This window comes from Emys orbicularis, chromosome 1 (assembly GCF_028017835.1).
Source record: "Emys orbicularis isolate rEmyOrb1 chromosome 1, rEmyOrb1.hap1, whole genome shotgun sequence".
Taxonomy (NCBI): domain Eukaryota; kingdom Metazoa; phylum Chordata; order Testudines; family Emydidae; genus Emys; species Emys orbicularis.
The window spans coordinates 110,650,115-110,665,598 of NC_088683.1; positions in this window are offsets into that span (position 1 = coordinate 110,650,115).

The window sequence follows — 15,484 nt, forward strand, 5'->3', positions numbered from 1 at the left end:
CTATGGCAGCATGGTGATGGCTTGGGCTAGCTGCCTGAGTACAATCCCACCTCATCCTGAGTATGTACTTGGGAGACTAGACCGAGCCACTGCCCATGCTGCTGTGGCCACACTGCTATTTTTAGTGCACCAGCTCCAGCAGAGCTAGCACAGGTCTGTCTGCTCAGGCTGGGAAGCACCCTCCCGCAGCTGCTTCTAGACATTGTAGCCCCATAGGATTATTTTGCTAGCTATTATATCCTACTAATCCAGCCAGCTGTAACAAATAATATGTTTCTCTTTATGAATTAATCCATTTCATATATGATTCTTATATTTTATCAGTATTAATTCCTATGAAATTAGGATGTGTTGAGACATATGATATGTGTTTCCTAATAATTATACATAGAATAAGTGTTGCTGAAATGCAAGAAGCCTACTGGCTGTATCCGGTAAGATCAGCTAAATAGCTAAAAGTATGATCAGTTAAGAGCAGTGGTGAGCTGGAGCCGGTTTGCACCGGTTCGCAAGAACCGGTTGCTAAAATTAGACGCCGGTGGAGAACCGGCTGTTAAATGGCTGGGCGGGTGGGCAAACAACTCCAGTCCGCGGGCCACATCCAGCCCGCGGGACCGTCCTGTCCCCCACCTGAGCTCCCAGGAGTCCCAGCTGAGACCTCCCCCAGCACCTCCCTCGCTTCCCCCACCCCCCATAGCCACAGCCTGCCGAGCCGCTGGCAGCTCAGCTCCCCAGACCTGCCGCTTTGAGCAGCCGCCAGCAAGGTAAGGGGGGGGGGGCTGCAAGCTCCAGGGCCGCCCGGGGGGGGGGCAAGTGGGGCAATTTGCCCCGGGCCCCACAGGGGCCCCACGAGAATCTGAGTGTAAGTGGGGGAATGGTCCCACTATTGTGGGGAACTTTCCTGGCTTCTGCACTACCCCGGTGAAGTGGGCTAGCGAAAGGATCCGAGTCCTCGCTCCCACTTCCTTTACCCAGAGGCCTCCCTGCCCTTGAGGACTCCCCTTGCACTCTCCTCTCTGGCAGAGTCCTCGTAAACCCCGACAAGGCTGGGCCCAGGATTCCTGGGGGGCTTGACCCCCAACCCTGCTGTGGTCACCTAGGTCAGGGGCTAGGGTGTCCCCACTCCGGGGTACTCTCTCTGCACTGGGCACCTCCCTGACCACTGATCATTTTATACAATTTAAAGCAAATACAAGTTGTTTAATTAACAATTACTTTTAAAAAAGAATAAGGAAAAATGGGAAAGGTTAAAGGAAAACCCATCACCCTGCTCTGTGGCAGGGATCATCACAAGCAGTGTCTCTGGAACGTCAGGACAGGTCACAGTCTGTTCCTTGTAGGTCCCAGGCCTCCTTCTCAGGCCCTGGCTGTGCTGCAGAGACGCTGCGGGTTGGACACTTGCTCTGGCGGTGGCCACACGCTCTCAGGCTCTAGGTGGCAGGACCCTTCTTCCCAGCGTCGCCCCCGCCCTGTCGGGGTTACGATCCCCCTCCAAGTCTGGCCTGCAAGGCCTCTTGGCTGAGGCGTCTCCCTGTGCTGGGCCCACTGCCAGGGTCCCCCTCACTCTCCCCAGCTGCTCACCGCACCCGGCTCCGGACTGCTCCAGCCCCAGCTCCAGCTCCAGCTCCACTCTGCCTCAGCACGGCTGCTGTTGCTGCTCTGCCTTCAGCTCCCTGGGCTGCTTCTCTGGCCCCTCTGGCTCTGGTTGCTACAGCTCTGCCCCCAGGACAGGTCTGCTCTGTGGGCTGCTTCTGTGACTCTGCTCCCAGCTCTGACCTGCTTCCTGGCTGCTTCTCTGGCCCCTCTGGCTCTGGTTGCTGCAGCTCTCCTCCCAGGGCAGGTCTGCTCTGCAGGCTGCTTCTGTGACTCTGCTCCCAGCTCTGACCTGCTTCCTGGCTGCTTCTCTGGCCCCTCTGGCTCTGTGGCTGCAGCTCTCCTCCCAGGGCAGGTCTGCTCTCTCTGGGCTGTGCCCTGGCTTTGGGGCTGCAGCTCTGCTCCCAGCAACTTAGCTCGAGCCCCTGCTCTCTCCTTAGCTCGGCCCCACTCTGTCTGACTCAAGCCATTCCAGTTCACACGGAGGACGGGACCCCCCTCGCCTCCTGATTCTCTGATTAGCCTGCCCGCCCTGTCAATCAGGCTGATCTGGAGCATTGGCCTCTCCCCATTGTTCCTGGGGACTGTCAGTCTCAGGCTCCTGATTTGCCATCGACCCTTCCCCTTTTAGTGCTGGGAGCTAGCCAACCAAAACACCCCCACTGAATGTTAGTAAGGGGGCAACAGTCCCCTTACATGAGGCTCCCCCCCGGCCCCGCCTCCGCCTTCCCCTCATCCAGCCCCCCCCCGTTCCCCGTCCCCTGACCGCCCCCCAGAACGTCTGCCCCATCCAACCCCACCCCACCCCCCCCCCGCTCCCTGTCCCCGGGACTCCCTGCCCCTTATCCAACCCCCCCAGCCCCGGCCTCTTACCATGCCGCTTACCCCGCTCAGAGCTGCGTGGTAAGGCCGGGGCGGGGCTGCGAGCTCCGGTCCAAGCAGTGGGAGCTCAGGCCCCGGTGGAGCCACTACGCCGCTGCAGCGCTGTCCAGGGCTGCTCCTGGATGCTGGGATGAGGGGGGAAGCGGGGGTAAGCGGCATGGTAAGGGGCCGGGGCGGGGGGGTTGGATAAGGGGCAGGGAGTCCCGGGGATGGGGGAGTTGGAGGAGGCAGAGGTTCTGGGGGGCGCGGTCAGGGGATGGGGAACGGGGGGGGGGGGTTGGGTAGGCGTAGGAGATCCAGGGGTCTGTCGGGGTGGTGGTGGATGGGGTCGGGGCAGTCAGGGGACAGGGAGCAGGGCGAGTTGGGTAGGGGGTGGGGTCCTGGGGGGCAGTTAGGGTGGGGGGTCTCAGGAAGGAGTGGTCAGGGGACAAGGAGCTGGGGGGTTGATGGGTTGCGGGTTCTGAGGGAGGCAGTCGGGGGCAGGACATGGGTGGGGGTCAGATGGGGGGGATAGGCTGTTTTGGGAGGCGGGTGGGGCTTGTACTCACCGGGCGGTTCCCTACCGGTCTTCGGCGGTACGTCCTTCACTTGCTCTGGCACTGAAGGACCCGCCGCCGTGCCGCCGAAGACCCGGTAGGGAACTGGTTCCTAAGATTTTGGCAGCTCATCACTGGTTAAGAGTAAGTCAGCATAAAGGCTGGCAACCTTTGGCACAGATAGAAATGCTCCCTGAACTTTGCTGAACTGAAGGGAGGAACTACACACAACACTGAACAGGTTTATCCAGCAACCGGTTAGTAACCACAGGGTACACCACAAACCTGAAAGTCGCCAAGAGAGCCTAGGTTGGCAGTTTTTGGAATGAGACAATCCTTATTAATATGTAGAGAGATAATCCACTAACCTATAGGACAGGGGTAGGCAACCTATGGCACGTGTGCCAAAGGCGGCACGCGAGCTGATTTTCAGGGTCCTGGCCACTGGCCTGGGGGGCTCTGCATTTTAATTTAATTTTAAATGACGCTTCTTAAACATTTTAAAAACCTTATTTACTTTACATACAACCATAGTTTAGTTATATATTATAGACTTATAGAAAGAGACCTTCTAAAAACGTTAAAATGTATTACTGGCACGCAAAACCTTAAATCAGAGTGAATAAATGAAGACTCGGCACACCACTTCTGAAAGGTTGCCGACCCCTGCTATAGGGGTCGGCAACCTGCTTGTGACTAATTACTAGTGCTTCAGTCAAAGCCAATGAAAATCTGAGCTCCTGCCATCAGGTGAGAACGTATGTTATGTCTCATTCACTGATCTGAGGTAACAGGCTTCTTATGACAGGTAGCAATATAACAGTAACAAAAGAATGTTGTTATCTCTTTCTTTGTAGTTTTTTTAAATTATCTTCTTACATATCCATATTACTACTTTATCTATTTTCACATACAGACCCAGATTCAGCAAAGCTAAGCATGAGCTGAAGAAAGATCTTAAAATGGAGTGCGTACTGGAGAAAGATCTTAAATTCAAGTGTGTGCTTAAGTCCTTTGCTGAATCAGGGTGACAGGCAACTTTGTTAATTGGTCTGTATTTTACCCCTAAAGGCTTTTTGTCAGACTAAGAAGAACTATCAATATTCAATAAAGCCCTTGTTGCTTTCAGTTGGCATAAGGACTGCAATAACTTTTCAGTCCACTAGAGAGTAGTCCTTTCTTCTCATGTGAAAATGTGGAGTAATATATACAAGAGGCATAGCAACTAGCCTTCAAAAAAATAATGTATGTAAATTAGAGAGATAACTATAAAACAGTATTCTCACTGCTGGACAAAGAAGTGGGAGCAGAAAGAAAGCATACATGCAGAGGAGTGCATTAGAAATGGGTGCAAGCCTGAAGTATGGATCCAGATTTTGAGCCCTTCCCTCCCACTCACCCCCCAAGTTCACACTGTGGGGAGGTTGGTTTGTTCTCATCTCTATTACACATGACTCTACTCACACAAGGAAGTTCTCTTTCAACTGATTGATTTATGATGAATAATGAATTTAGATACCATTCCCATATCCTTTCCAATCTCCTTAACAAATAGGAAGATAGTCAAAGTTGCACCGTGCTTAGAATGATACTTTTTTATTATTATTTTGACCTGCAATCAACACTTGCAGTATTTTTTCTTAAGAGGAAAATTCAAACATAAAGCTGGCAGCACAAAGCATTTGTATCTGATCCACTATAAATCTACAAAATGAACTGTGATTAATACATATAGGCATTTTAAGCAAGTGATTATACAAAGGCCATCAAAGATTCATGAATTCCAAGGGCAGAAGGAACTATTGTGGTTATCTAGTCTGACCTCCTGTATAACTTAGGACGTAGAACTTCCCTCAAAATAATTCCCACAGCAGTTCTTTTAGAAAAATATCCAATCTTGATTTAAAACTTGTCAGTGATGGAGAATCCACCATTGTCAGTAACAAGGGGAAGAAAAAGATTTCCAAGAAGCTACAGTGAAGAAGAAATTGTACAGATAAAAATTGCTATACATATTCAAATGTTAGTTGACATATTAAGATAAATGGGTGGGTCAAAGTTAGATAAAGTAATTTGAACAGCGAGTGAGCAGGACAATATTTTCTCAACGATCAGCAAGAGCACAGTGTGCCATCAGCCATAACAAAAAGTATCTAATATGTCCTCATGTATTTCTTTTTTGGACTGTTTCCTCAGATAAGTATCACTTTTTTCTGACTCCCTCAGTGTCCTGGTAGGCTGCTGGCAGGGAACAACAGTGTTTTGGTGAGTCATACTGCTCTAATACAAATAAATTGCCTGGCTTATGCTGCAGCCCATAACAATTATTATGTGGGATTCTTTAGCTTTACAATATTTTTGATTAGCTTGGAATCCTGCATACAAGTTAGTTCTCCCATTGACCCTGATCCAAAGCTTGTTGAAGTCAATGAAAAGACTCCCATGGACTCCAGTAGGCTTTTGATCAGGCTCATAGAGCTTGATCCTGCACCCACTGAAGTCAATGTTAAAGCTCCTATTGATTTCAGTAAGGCAGGTTCAAGTACTTAAAGGGCATTTGCACCATTAGTTAATTTCTCTTTCCCCTACCTATCATCGGAACTATAGATCAATTCATCTCTCATGTAAGCACATTGAAGTAAATGGTTTTACACCAAAGATTAGCTTGGTCCACAAAGTCTGGGGGGAAAAAACCTTCCAATTAAAAAATGTTATCATTAATCGAAGTTTACCAACCCATCTGCAACAGATTCTTGCATAAAGTTTGTGGGCGATACCAAGCTGGGAGGGTTTGCAAGTGCTTTGGAGGACAGTATTAAAATTCAGAATGATCTGGACAAACTGGAGAAATGGTCTAAAGTAAACAGGATGAAATTCAATAAGGACAAATGCAAAGTACTCCACTTAGGAAGGAACAATCAGTTGCACACATACAAAATGGGAAATGACTGCCTAGGAAGGAGTACTGTGGAAAGGGATCTGGTCATAGTGGACCATGAGCTAAATATGAGTCAACAGTGTAACTCTGTTGCAAAAAAAAAGTGAACATTATTCTGGGATGTATTAGCAGGACTGTTGTAAGTAAGACATGAGAAGTAATTCTTCCTCTCTACTCCGTACTGATTAGGCCTCAACTGGAGTATTGTGTCTAGTTCTTGCTGCCACACTTCAGGAAAGATGTGGAAAAATTAGAGAAAATCCAGATAAGAGCAACAAAAATGATTAAAGGTCTAGAAAACATGACCTATGAGGGAAGATTGAAAAAATTGGGTTTGTTTAGTCTAGAAAAGAGAAAACTGAGAGGGGACATGTTAATAGTTTTCAAGTACATAAAAGGTTGTTACAAGGAGGAGGGAGAAAAATTGTTTTTCTTAACCTCTGAGGTTAAGACAAGAAGCAATAGGCTTAAATTGCAGCAAGGGAGGTTGAGGTTGGACATTAGGAAAAACTTCCTAACTGTCAGGGTGGTTAAGTACTGGAATAAATTGCCTAGGAAGGTTGTGGAATCTCCATCATTGGGGATTTTTAAGAGCAGGTTAGATAAATACCTGTCAGGGATGGTCTAGACAATACTTAGTTCTGCCATGAGTGCAGGGGACTGGACTAGATGACCTCTCGAGGTCCCTTCCAGTCCTATGATTCTATGATTGAACCTATGACCCAGCTATTCATTCACCTGTCTATAGTGGGCTTGATTCACCCCTCCTGATGCATTCAGTAGCTCTACAATCTAACTAACTCAAATTTATTTAAAAAAAAATAACGAGGTGCAACATCTGTAAACAAAGGTACAAAAGAGTATGTTTATCTCTTGTCTGATACTTTTATCCTGGACTAAAATTAAGCATCATGGATCTCAGTCGAAGAGTAAACAATTTTCATCAAATGTAAAGAATACATGAGTGCACAGAGTACTAGAACTCTTGAACAATCATCTGTGGATAAAAAGGAGGAATACACACCTACACCCACCTACCTCTATACCGAGCAAGAGAGAGAAAGTTAGTATACAATGCTAAGTTGTGGAAGCTACTGTGAAAATAGATAACTTTTCAAATCCACTTATCAAAGTGGTTGCATTTTTCATTTCAAGGCAAGTGACAAGATAGTAAATATTGATTGAAGGCAGTTAACTAGTATCTATAACATTGTATTAAATCACAAAATATCTATGTGCATTGGTAGGCTTTTGACAGTTCTGGTTATTTAAAAGCTGAGCTTTTTTTTCTAGACTGAAACTTAATATCTATAATGGGGACTACCTACAGCAGTGGGTCTTAAACTTTTTTACTGGCGACCCCTTTCACATCACAAGCCTCTGAATGCGACCCCCTAATAAATTAAACACTTTTAAAAATATATTTAACACCATTATAAATGCTGGAGGCAAGCGGGGTTTGGGGTGGAGGTTGACAGCTCGCGACCCCCCCAAGTAATGACCTTGCAACCCTCTGAGGGGTGCCGACCCCCAGTTTGAGAACCCCTGACCTACAGCCTTTGGGAGATTTTTGGAAAAAAAATATAGAGATAGGCTCAAACCCAGAGACTGGGTCTGAATCCAGATCCCAATTTTGCAGCATAGGCCCGTCCATCTTTTATAAAAATGGATTCAACCTGGAACACTGGATTCAATATATCCCTTCAGCAGCCCCTGCTGTTGAGATAAATCACTCCACTCTTCATCCCCAGTCCTGAGATCCAAATAAAGAGTGTTAGTAGCCCTTTCTACCCTCCCTCAATGCAAATCTTGAGACACAAGGGTTTAAGATGGTTATGGGAAGATTAATTTACATCTAACTTTCCAATTTTGATGAATCTGGCCTCTTAATGGTAAACAGACTTATTTTTAGTTTTGATGTTATGTACAATTCTCTGTAAAATAAAAGTCTCCTTTTAAGGATGACATATCATCCATTATTCTGAATTTCCTTAATTTATATTCTTCACTGCTGGATGTTTCACCTCCTTCCAACTCCTGTACAGACACTTTAAATTCATGTGCCACTGAAATTAATGGAAAGTTAGGAGAAGAGGCTACTTTGGATAATACAGGTGATATGTGGTTGTCAAACTAGTCCATTTACACAGTTCATCTGATAGCATTTGAATAACCCTTAACATTATTTTATTATAGTTTTTAAAAATCCAGTATTAATGCATTTTCATTTAATTTCTAAGTATGTTTCATTCCTTTGACATTACAATATTACAGATAATATTTTAAATGTTCTGTCCATTTAACATCTCATTACTGATGTTTTGCCAGAGGTCACTTGTAATGTATGGTGTGAAATCTGAGTGTCTAATCTGGAAATAACAAAGATCAAAATTGTATACATAAGGGTTTTATGCAAATGCACTGTCTCTATAGATCTTGGCACCTTCTGCTACATCTGAAAGGCCCAACCAACTCCCAATCAGTAAATCATGCTTCAGCCACAGTTCACAGAGTAACCACTAATAAAGCAAAAGCAATCAGCAGGAGAAAACACAAATTTAAATCTGAAGTGGAAGAAGTATTACTCAGAGAGATGCCAGGAGAAATCCAGAGAAAGAAATGAGAATTCTTAGGGTCTGATCTTGCAGTCTTCATGCAGGCAAAACTGTGATTGATGCCATGTTAATTTTTCTGCATCATCAGTTCACCTGGATGTAAGTTGGGCATGGAGCTCTAGCAGTGATATTTTCATTCTTCCTTTTTTTCTCTTTGGAATGTTGTCAAGGCTGAATCCCCACTCTGTCACTCCGAGTCCAGAAAGTGGGGGGCCCTCAAGGATTCTAAAAATTAATACTTTCCACTTCAGGCTTGTATTAAACTCCCAAGGTTACAGCTTTTCTCTGACCTTGGCTTGGTAAACGCTGCCACCACCCAAATGCAAAAAAAAACAAAAAAACCCACAACAACCTTGGATTGAGGAAGGAACACTTGGGAATTCCTCCCTGTGGGATACCCTCAAGCCCTTTCACACACACCCTCCGGGGAAGAGCTGAGAAAGAAAACAAAGGAAATTAGCTGTTGCCACCAGCTAATCAAACAGTACATGCACAAACCTCTTAGGACACCAGAAATCCAAGCCTATTCTTAAAAAAAGGTAAATTTTATTAAAAACAAAAAAGGAAGAAAATACATCTGTAATTTAGGCTTTTGCTAGATTTTAAAAAAGCAATTCCAAAAATTAAGCACCCAAACTAGCTTTCTTGGGGGTTCAGCTTAAAGGTTACAAGCAAACAAAAGCATCAGGGGTTAGCACAGAGAAAATCCACAAGCCAAAATAAAAAATAAACCTGATTGAGTCTAACTAAACATTCCCTATCCAAATAATTTCTTCTAGGTATGGAAGATGAATTTTCATACCTGGTTCAAGCCTTACACAGCATTGCTACTCCGTGTCTCCATCTCTGGAGAACAACAGACAAAGGGAAAGTTTCTTTCTCAAATTAAAAAGTTCTAGCCTTCCCACTGGCTCTTTTGGTCAGGTGCCCACTCCTTTTCTTTACTTGTAAAGGGTTAACAAGTCCAAAGGTAAAAGCAAGCAGAAAACAGCTACCAAATTGGATTTTACAGCTAACTGGCTGGCTGGGTGTCCATCAAAGACAGCTTCACCCCTCCTCCTCCCCCCCCCCCGCCACTTCATTTATCACAAATGTGGGGTAAATGGAAGTTTGACACCAGTGTCTAATGTCCTCTCATCAATTAAGTAGGGTACCAAGTCAGCATCCTATCCTCAAAATATATCTCCACATGTTCTTCCCCTCTCCTCCACACCCAACAATTGTACAACTCCACAGAATGCTCAGTTTAAGGTTGAATCAGTGATGGGCACATGGCTAAATATTACATTATTCAGATGCTGTCCAAAAGAACACAATGTTGAGTCCATTCAGTCTAACAATGTACAGACATTTCATTGCATGCACATTGTTTGGGCTGGCAAAAGAAGCAACAGAAAGACCCCTTCATGTGAGCACCATTATATGTGCTTTGCTGACAGGGATGGATTAACCCTTTCTGTTGCCTTGAATCAAAACTGAAAATATTGCCCACTGGCCCACTCCACTAGGGGCAGCAAAGACATATAAATAAATAAAAATGCTCCCATAGTCTGTATCTTTTTGGGGTAAATAAGAAATCAATAGCAAGAAAAAAAAGTTTGTATTTGAAGAACATAATTAAACCTGCATGCAAATAAATACTACTTCAAATAATATGCTGCATTAGGACTACACACTATTAACTATTCACATGTTTTGTTTTGAACACAATGCACATTGTATCCAATATACATTTCAGTTCTTACATTAGGGTTTTTTTTCCTAGACTATAAATTAGAAAATGAATCCACAGCATCATCAACACCAAGGCTCTATTGAAAAGACCAAAAGTGAATTTAATCTATTCTAGGTCATCTCCTTCTTATTATAGATAGAGCTGGTAGCACAGCCTATAGTTAAGGTTGCCTGATACTTCCCATTATAAATCCGTTTTTCAATTGCTTGTAACTTTGCCAAGCTTTAACCATTGGTGAAACTAGTGGTTTAATCATTGGTTGCCTGGCATAGGTGCTGGAACTAGGAGTGTTGGGGGTGCTGTTGCACCCATTGGCTTGAAGTGGTTTCCATTATATACAGGGTTTACAGTTTGGTTCAATGCCTCTCAGCACCCCCACTATACAAATTGTTCCAGCACCCCTGTTACCTGGGCAACTTTAACTCAAGCATTTCTTAACTTTTGAGCATTTAACTTTGCAACCCTATCATCCTTTTAATGTAGTGGGGTTTTTTTTTACATAATTAATAATGTATAACATGTTTACTACTCCTCACGGTCAAAACTCTATACAAACATTATCTAATTAAATCTCACAACTTCCAGATTGGAGAAACTGAGCCAGAGATGTTAAGTGACTTGTTCAAGACCGCAAGAAGCATTAGGACTCAGAAATCCCAGATTCCCAGCCTCATGCTCAATCCTCTAGAACATGCCTTTCTATTAAATGTAATTCTTAAGTCAGATTTTGTTCTCTTTGTTTTCCATAGTATTCATGTGAAGCATGAATGTGTCCCTTTTATCCTTCTCTCTGATAACCACAGAATGTTTCCCCCAGCCTTGGCCCATATGCAAATTTGGCTCCATTTTGCTAAGGTCACTGTGAAGTGTTATGTGGAAGCTTCTTCTCTGCTCCAAAACTGCAGTTTATAGACAAAGTTAACACAGCCAGTATCAGAGCTGTACCATCAGTTTTACAGCATAAAAGAGCAGAATAAACCATTTAGGATCTAATTTACCTGTGCAGCACTTAGGTACTAGAGTGAGGGGCTCTATAGAAAACCTAACATAAAAAGATCTTCCTGAATCACCCATGTATTTATTATTACTAGACTATCTAAGTGCCCCACAGACATTTTATTAATTTTCCCTCATAACACACCTGGAAAGCATTAGCTCCATTTTATAGATGAGGAAACTGAGGCACTGAGCATTTACATGATTTGCCCAAAGTCACACAGGAAGGCTGCAGCGCATGCAGGAACATAATCCAGATATCCTGAGCCCCTGTTGAGTGCTTTAACCAGAAGAATATCCTTTTTCACCAACTGCAGTGCCTAGGGTACACCAGAGAAATAAAATTCTCCTGCTAAGGAAAGCTGTAATAGCAAAAAAAAAGGCATGGCTGTGAAGCTGGTCTACCTTTGTTATAACCTCAAAAACCCCAGCAGTGATTAGCAGCAGATAGAAAAATAGCATGTGCTGATATGTAATGATCTCCTGTCATATCTCACTCACAGAAAAGAACAGCTACAAACAGGGCTGGCTCCAGGCACCAGCGCAGCAAGCTGGTGCTTAGGGTGGCCCTTTGAAGGGGGAGGTGGCATGTCCGGGTCCTCGGCGGCAATTCGGTGGCCGGTCCCTCAGAGGGAAGGACCGGCCGCCAAATTACCGCCGAAGAATGAAACGGCGCGGGAGAGCAGCCGCCGAAGTGCCGCCGATCGCGGCTTTTTTTTTTTCCTCTTTGCCGCTTGGGGCGGCAAAAAAGCTGGAGCCGGCCCAGGCTACAAAAAAAGGCTCTTTTTCAGAGTGTACCCACTTGGAAGCAGTTATACCTTTGCCGACATACTGTATTCAAGATATTTGTTCTATTAATGAGGCCACCATACCAAAATGGATTCTAGATAGATGATTGCAGCAGCATCTGGAAGGTCACTGGGATTTGGTAAGGCACAAATCACTAGTACAGCAATATAAATATATGCTCCCTGGTCCTATCAGGTAACTGTAGGTCACTGTGTCTGTCCTTGTAGGATCAAAGTGTACGTCCTTCATCCACAGTTCTGTACAGCACTTGTAATTGTTAAGTATGCAGATAGTTATGAAGTACTCAAATGTAACTGCACACAATTCTCTGTTTAGGAAAGTATAATAACTAATATATTGATAACAGTAAGTTTCAGAACATATCAACTTTACACTTACAGAAATAGGATTATATCATGCAAGAATCTCACTCAGTTTATACATATATGGATTTAGAGGATGCCATTACTGCCTATAATTTCAGGTCAAAATATCGTCTCAATTATGTGCCCTACCTGCATATTAGTGGGTTATATAAAATATTTCATATAGCACTTATCCATCGATCTCAAAGCACTTTTCACAGATGAGTAAGCATTACTGTCCCCATTTACAGACGGGTGAATGGAGGCAGAGAGAAGTTAAATGATGTGCCTAAGCTCACACAGTGAGTCAGTGGCTAAAATGGAATATAAGGCAAGATCTTCCCCTATTGTAAATCAGCATAGCACCATTTATGTTAATGGAGCAACACCAATTAGGCTCAGATTGAGGATCTGGTCAAGAATCCTGACTCCTAGTCTGTTCCCTTTTCTACTATATCATATTGCCTCCCAACTGGTGGGGTCTAATCACTCATTTTAGTGCTCTCAAAAATGCATGTACCATAGTCTGTAAATGTGTAGCTCACTTGCACGTCCGGATATCCTTCAAAGTCATGTATGTTTGCAACTACATGTATATATTTTTTAAAAACCCTCATCAAATAAACCACATATGCTCACTCCCAGAACAATGTGTTTAGCATATGTTTCACATACACTTTTGGGGGTTGGAAACACATTTGACAGAATAGGAAGTGATGTTCTGCTCATGCATCTACAGATGTGGCTTCTTACAGTCTGCATAGAATAGGTTACCATGTTTGTATGAGATCCATTACATCCAGATCCCTTCTCCTCATTCAGGCCTTATGGAACCTCTTTACCTTATGATTGAACTGATCTAATGTCTTTAGCCACCTCATTTTCCTTAACTATCAGCTAGATGTTCATGAACAAGGTACCTGTCAACCATAAAAGGATACTTAATATATCACACAATGCCCCATAACAGAATCATATATAAATTTACCTATATTACCACTAGAAGTCAGACAATATAGCATGACGAGATGTAGTATCTCTAACAGGACTATATCTCCAAATACATCTAGCAAGAAAAGTATATTACAGGTGTAATACATATATAAGAAGAAAAAGGCTTCCTTTTCCCATCAAAAAACAAAATTGTATTCTTGAAACCTCATAACATTAGATACCAATATAGTGGTTAGGCAAACACAATTCTATAAAATATAAAGCCTATGTGCAGTTGAGTATGGATCTTCTTTGAAAGTATAAACGAGCACAGCAAAGGTCCCAATCCTCACAGTGCCTCAAATCTATCCAAAATTGAAAGAGTTAACCAATCACGGGTTGCCATCCCAATTGAGGTAATATTTTACTGGAATACCTTCCTTATACATTTAGCACAAGAAAACAAAACCTTCTGACTTTTTTGTCTCAATGAGAAATGCAGCCCCAACCTTGAGTATACATATGGAAGATATCAAATTCTAATAATAGGTTTGAGCATTGGTCTGCTAAACCCAGGGTTGTGAGTTCAATCCTTGAGGGGGCCATTTAGGGATATGGGGCAAAAATCTGTTGGATGATTTAATTGGGGATTGGTCCTGCTTTGATCAGGGGTTGGACTAGATGACCTCCTGAGGTCCCTTTCAACCCTGATATTCTATGATTCTAGGAAATCATGAACAGCTACTTCCCTGAAATATGTTCTTAGGTTACATACTATCATACACTGCACACAAAGTGAAAAGAAGGGAAATATATTTTTTTAAAATTTGGTACCAACTTCTTAATATGCACAGTTGCCTGTGGGCTCCTTGATCTCTGGTTCTTGAATATTGCTTAATATCTATAACTGATAACTCTGCCAAAACACAGCAGATAGATTTGTCTGCTATGAAGGTGATGTATGGTTTTATTTAAGGCAGACCATTATAAGGGTTCTCTATCCACTGTGTAATTAATCAGTTACGTTTTAACCACGTTTTAACTGTAGTGATTATTAGGCAAACCAATGTAGTACAAAGGAAATGTAGGTTTACTTACAATTACGTAAGATGTAAAATAATAAACAAAAGACCTGTGTACAAATGCTCAGTTCACATACATATATTACCAGTGATAAGACAGGCTAGTGACTTATTAATACTTGTGAACTAGCCTTCATAATGTTGTTCCTCCTTAATCGTTTCTAATATCTACAAAAGTGTAGGCCTTACATATTCCATATGGCTGCTCTAGATGTTAGAAATAGCATTAACTGTAGCAGGGGAATCACAAGACCCAACGATTCTAAATGTAAATGCTGTAGGCCTGCCCCTGCAACCTGAATAGTAGTTACTTGTATGAATAGTTTTATTATAGTCACTGTGAATAAGGATTGCAGAATTAGGCCCAGAGTTTACAGTAAAAATCTTGTTCTGAAATGCTGCAGAATACACATCTGTTCTATTCAGGTATTCTCTTATTCTTGTATTCCTTTGTAGATGTTTCACATACACTGCATTGCAGTTTTATCAAAGCCAAGTCATGTGCACAGGCAAATGTCTCTGTAATGTTAATCCTCCTTGAATTCCTCCAAGGAAACTACCAGGTAAGGCCAAATGATTGGCAGTTTCCATGGAGAGATGCAAGCAGATGTCAAGCCGTAGTGAAATGCACAGTTTGTCATTTGCCTTTGTCACCACCTCCACTGTGAAACAATGCTGAGTTTGACACTGCACAGCAGTTTCTAGTTGGAGAGTAACACCTGGTGGATAGAAAGAGAAGCAAGTATTACAAAGTTTTGCATAGGAAAATGCAAGATTAATTATTAGCCTATACAAATGCAATCTGAAATCAAATTTTAAAAGTGAACTGTGATTAATACTCCTAACAGTCAGTCTGCTGCTCTGGGCACCTGCAAAATAACAGAAGACACAACAACAAAAGAATGGATATGCAACAAGACATGCACAACAAGTGGCCAGTATGTGTCTATTTACCCTTTTATGGCATAGACATGCCACTTCTATACGCTATCCACCCAGACAGAAGTAGGTAGTTTATTT